General features: G+C 39.3%; 1 long non-coding RNA gene across 1 annotated transcript; it reads right to left on the reverse strand.

Annotated features, from left to right (window-relative positions):
• Positions 1-2,991: 2,991 nt before the first annotated feature.
• Positions 2,992-4,660, reverse strand: LOC148315554 (uncharacterized). The gene is made up of 3 exons (XR_015840824.1): positions 4,514-4,660; positions 3,736-3,855; positions 2,992-3,135 (listed from the first exon to the last, which is right to left on the reverse strand). It is a non-coding gene; the product is annotated as an uncharacterized LOC148315554 (long non-coding RNA).
• Positions 4,661-5,977: the final 1,317 nt, after the last annotated feature.

A 5,977-nucleotide genomic window follows, 5' to 3' on the forward strand; every position in this document is an offset into this window, starting at 1 on the left:
ACAAACACAAACCTGACAGTTGGGTGTCAGATGGCCAACATACCTGACACGCAATTCAACTCAACTGGACCCCACAACACAAGAAAAAGCTGAGTGAGCCTCAAACCAGACATACACATTCACTGACAAATATCCTGTGACACCAGATATATTAGAAGTCTTGTCTAATCAGCACACGTCTATCTAACTGCAATTTTAACATCTCGAGACACGACAGGATGAGTACACGATACGCATACCTCCATTTCTGAGTCTGTAAAGCCTGGAGGAGGCTGCTTCGATGTTTTAGTAGCATCATAAATTTATTGAATTAATTATATTTGAGGTTGGATTAGATTTTTACACATTTTAAGCCTTAGCCACCCAAAACAAAACATAAGCTCATGAATGAAATAAAACTAATTAATTTCGCCCATGCCAATTAATCTTCTGTAGACGCGTGTTGTGACCAGTGTTGTTTTTGGCAGGCATTTTAGATTTTGTCCAAGTCATTTGGACAAAGTGCTGATTTGTTTACATCACATTTAGTCATCCCAATTCGTTATAGTTTTAGTCCGAAGACAGCTGGGATCGGCTCCAACACCCCCCGCGACCCTAGTGAGGAGAAGCGGTACAGATAACGGATGGATGGATGGATGGGTTTAAGTCCATTTGAGTTAAAACAAGGCATTCAAGGTTTCCACCCAATAACAAAGACTTTTGGATGGACTACAAAGGATTCTTCATTACAAACAGAAAAAAGTGGCAACAGTGGAATCAATGCTCACTGCTCCAAAATAAGCAGAGAAGCAAAACATTTTGTTGGGCAACTGTTGTGGCTTTATTTCACTAAAAGCAACATAAAATAATTTATGAACCACATGCTAACAATTTTGTCTCGTCAACGAAAAAAATTCATGTACATCACGTCATGTTTTCGTCATAAAAGAACCTCGTTTAGCTTGTCATCGTCATTAAAAAAGGGGCGTTAACGAAGTATTTTCGTCATAGTCATCAGTGACGAAAACAACACTGGTTGTGACTGATATTTCAGTCCCAGGTTGTCTCCTGAACACCACCAATTGGGCAAGGGGGCGCAGGAAAGCCTGGGGTCTTCTATTTTTACAGTATAGAAAGGCTAAATATCAAATTGAAACAGTGTTTTATATCATGAATATACAGGGTTGGTGCTGGTTCTGGTAGGGAAACCACAACATAAAGATGTCCTTAATTAGTCCCACAATGGGGATATTTGCAATATGGCATATGATGGCCTAACAGGGCCACCGCCCAGAAAAGAGTAACGCAGAACTTTGTAATACTGTCACTCCCTGACCAGTTCGTTGTTCCTGAAGAGCCAAACTTTGACTCAGACCCACAAATTTGAATTACAGATAGTGGACAATGGAGAACTCCCCCAGTCAGTCAGCATGTTCAACTTCCATAGAAACCTCAACATACATTTATTAGATTGCCAAACTAATTGGAAACTACATCACCAGAACACCACAAGTGGGCTCTGTTATTGTACTTAAAGATGCATCTTACAAACCTGTGTTCTCCAAGGCCAGCTGGTCCATAGTCTTAAGTTATTTCTTCGCCAACATCAATGTCTCGGAGCGCAAACAGACAGAGGTGTGGTCTGTCCTCTGTTGTCTTCTTCTTCATTTTACAGTTGGGGTGCATGTGGTCATCATTAACCAGTCTTCCCAGACTGCCATCTTCTTGAGCGGCATCAACACTTAAAATAGATTTAAAAAAAAAAAAAACAATTATTCAATCAATGTCAGAAATTAATCTTTGAGACAATCTTGTGTACACAAAACATAAAAATAGGAAATCCACAATTTTTAAATCTTCTAAATCAAATCATACAAGAAATTTCTATTGGAATCAGACCCTATTAACAGCTTGTCTTTGAGACTTCATGGTCTATATTTTCATTTGTACAGATTCAACGCATGAATAAAAGTAATTACCGTATTTTCGCAGTCATAAGCAAACAAAGCGCCCTGTCAGTCGATGCGTCCATTAAATGGACAAAGTACCACTCACGTCCATCAGCCCTTGTCATCAACGAGCTGTTGGAAGTGCATGTTAGCACACCCTGCTGGGCAAAGAGTGAGTTGTCCATGCTTACAATCGACCGTGACAAATACACCATCTGACTATAATGTTTGGGTGATGGTGTTGGAAAAAGCTGGACAAAGGGCAGCTGTCCACAATGTTTTAGTCTGTCTTATCATTTATGTTATTGCAAGCAAGAAACGTCCCAGGTTTAGACAACAGACAAAAAGTCCAAAGCATAACAGCACATCTCTTTAAACAGCCATGCAAATCTCTCTAAACAGCTATGGGATTGTGGGTCTCTGCTCCCAGAATGCATTGCTTGAATTAGCTAAGGCTGAGTGGCTTTTGTATTATTTTCATTTTTTTTGGGTATATTGATGGCATGAGAGATACATGTTTGTGTTAATCTTATTTCTATGTTTCATTGTTTGCTTGTATGATGAGTTTTTTATTTTTTTTTTTAAACCGTGACTCTAAGGAGTGTGGTGAGCAGCCATGTCCCTCCCCTGACGTTGCTTTGTAGGCTATTGCCAATGCACCTAATATTGGCCTGAGCCATTGTCAGCTATTGTCAATAGAGACTTGGCGTCTGCTGCAACAATGGGGTGATTGCTCATGTTATTGGGGCATAGTAGGCTGCTATCGGCTGTGTCAGTGTGGGCAGCTCTGCCAAGTTCATGCTATGCTAACAGCAGCTGTGCTATCGTCTTGTCAGGCGGTGCGTCCAGTATATGTTACAAAGACAGAAATAGCGGCCTCAACAGGTGTTGCGCCCTTTGACACGGCGCGTCTTTTGGGTGCGAAAATACGGTATACATTTTTGCCTAGAGAATGATTTTTCCCCTAACACTTATGGGATGAGTATGTGTTTATTTTTTTAAATAAAAACAAAAATAAGATAACATCTCAATCTTTGCCTCACCTCCAAGTTTTTTCTTGCCGGCGGAAGTCAAACAAAAAGACAGTGCCTCTTCCATCCATCTTCCTGCGTTGAGATTTATCAGAATCTATCAATTTTCCTCTGTACTCCATAATAAAGAATAAAGTCGTCTTTCCTGAAAGGGGCCTTGGTAAATACTCCTCGACCTAGTTAACAGGGAAATCAAGATAGCTTCGTCATATTTTTAAGCACACAAATAAGGAGTCATCATATTCATTTGGGCCACTATACTAATGTAGGGTGGTTTGAAACATTGCTTCTTGTGAGGGATAGAGCAGAGCCCTTCTTTATGATTTTAAAGGAACAGACCAGCCAAAATTCATTTTCCAGCATTGCATTAGCCAGTATGTATTAGGACTGAAAGTACAAATGTCAATGGCACCTGGTTACGTAAAAAAAAAACTTTAAGATTATTTAGTTTCATAACAATGACATACACTGTATACACAGTCATATTGGATCGCGTCACGTGATCTCTGTGACGTATAACGTGCTTTACACTAGACTATCAATATCGGACTTGTTCACTGGTCTATTGTGGTATAAAAATGCCGGAGGGCGTCATCAAGTACAGCCTTAATTTAGATAGAACTCCTACCATCAGGTTTCACGCTCACTGAAATAACTTGAAACTGACAAAAGAAAAGGTCAAGACACTCTTAATGTAAAATAACCACTTAAAAAACGATGTCAGCTTGGTTATCAGAAAACAATAATATATCTTAGCAAAAGCGTTAACATCATACCTTTAAATGAGTTTATATACTTCGCTTCTAACTCTGCAGTCTTGTCCAGACCCTTGACTGCATGTTCAATAGTATCCTGCTTTGGGGACTTCCTGCATCTCAGGGAAGGCATTGTTTATTCTATAAAGAAAAAAGACAGTTTTGTGTTGAGAATTATTAATACTATAGGCTAAATGGAGTTTTAACAATATCAGTGTAAGAAAAATAAATTATAAATTAAAAAAATATCAATCCCTCCATCCCAATTAATGATTTCAACCATAATAGTTTATATTGAAGTTTAAACAACAGACAGACAGATTTATGCAGTGTGACTACAAAAATCTTACCAAAATTGCATTCACAGTAACCTTTGCTTTAAGAATCATGTAATTAACCAGTGAACATCGTGTCTTACACAAAAATTAATGACAGAAATTATCATGGTACTTGCATTCTGTTGTTCTATAACAAAAGTGCAAGCTGTTAGCTCCGCAAAGCTAACGCAACAAGCTAGCGTCCCTCGTGCTCACATTCAATGCAAACCTGACCACCGGATGAAAATACGCGTCGGTTTAGTTCTTTAAATGAGTAAAAGCACCATGACGTTTTATAATTATTCAATGCTTAACTGGAGCTCGTCAATTATGTCGATGTAGGAGCACATGTTTGCTAGGCCAGTGTTGTAGGCCCACATCCATGGTGCTACTTTGTATAGTGTTTTCCACACAACTATCTCTAACCATGAACAAATGCACTCGAGGCATGTTTTGAATAAAAACAAACGAAAAACACTTACCTCTCCGTTTCAACAGCAGTTCGAACTTCGAAGTGGTGATATTCTCCAGCGTTAAGCACCTGCTCGAACTGCGAATAGGTCAAATTCAACAGCGTCTTTTTTCTGTCTTAATAAGGACGCGATGAGAGGAGGAGCGCTTGCCTTTTCGTCAGCACGCCCCGCGCGGGTGGTGCTGCTTTATCACTCTCTATCTGTGCCCGCCCGCCGGCATGTCGATAGAAAAATAATATTCCTTCAAACATTACTTTCATCTTCTTAACGTTTTGTAGTGAATTTAACAGGTTCACCACTTTTTTCAAATACACCAATGGAAAACAGGTCTTAATTGAGGAAACATACAAAGAGCGTCTCACAAACACCTTATGATGAGCAATGTAATTTGATCACGTTTTTTGTCACTGCCTGGACGTCGGTTCACTGGCCTGGTGGCAGTGGCTTGTAGACACTGTCACTGAGTGGGAACGGATCTCAAGGTGGGTCAAACTAACCCAAGCAGTGGATCGGTCCGTTTTTTAAATTTATTAATTTTTTTATTTTATGTATTTATTTATTATTTAATACAAGGGCTTCGGCTCACTACCAGTGGGCGGGACCAAAGAATTTGGGTTTCCTTTGAGCTAGGAGGCAGTCAAAGGCAGTCCAATCCCCGGCAACATAAAGCGCCTAGCTCTGGGGACATGGAATGTCATTTCTCTGGTAGGGAATGAACCCGAGCTGGTGTGTGACTAGACCAGTGGTTCTCAATTATTTCCTGTCATGCCCCCCCTACCAAGAAGAAAACAATTCGCACCCCCCCCCACCACAATTTTTTTTTACATTTCGTACTAATGTACATGTTCTTTGCATATTAATGTTAGATTGTCAATAAAATATCTTACCTTAACAAAGCTAAATTGATAAAAAAAAATATCATTTTGAGAACGACTATTGTGAGGATCTCGAAACTCAGTACTCTGTGGTGCTAATATTGATGAGATGATAAATATGTTGAAGCCACAGAACAAAAAGATTAGATATTGTTTGGAAATTAATGACGTACATAACAAAGGAATATCAGCCTTGATTGGAGTACATTACTGCATTTAAATTTTTAATAAAAATGAAACAATTATTGATGTTATGACCACTATAAAGAATTTAAAAAAACAATATATAGGGATAATTATAGTTTTCATTTTGTTATGTTTAGTCTGTTCATGTTGCATTATTTTTATGACAAAGATGATGGTTAATCGTAGGTTTGTTGCCCAAATGTACCGTTACAACCTGATTAATGTTGAGAATGACGAACTCAAACTGGACACTAAAACGTAAAAACACATGGACTTCTTGCCCCTGTCCACACACGTGCACACACACACACACACCATACACGAAGATCCGGGAGGTAAGGACGGCTGTCCTCTCCTACAACGAGGCAAGGGCCTCCACCAAGTCACCCCAGGGACAAGTTTTATTCCCTGA

This window comes from Idiotropiscis lumnitzeri, unplaced genomic scaffold, assembly GCF_059441095.1.
Source record: "Idiotropiscis lumnitzeri isolate Australia: NSW breed Sydney's pygmy pipehorse unplaced genomic scaffold, RoL_Ilum_1.0 HiC_scaffold_102, whole genome shotgun sequence".
Classification (NCBI taxonomy): domain Eukaryota; kingdom Metazoa; phylum Chordata; class Actinopteri; order Syngnathiformes; family Syngnathidae; genus Idiotropiscis; species Idiotropiscis lumnitzeri.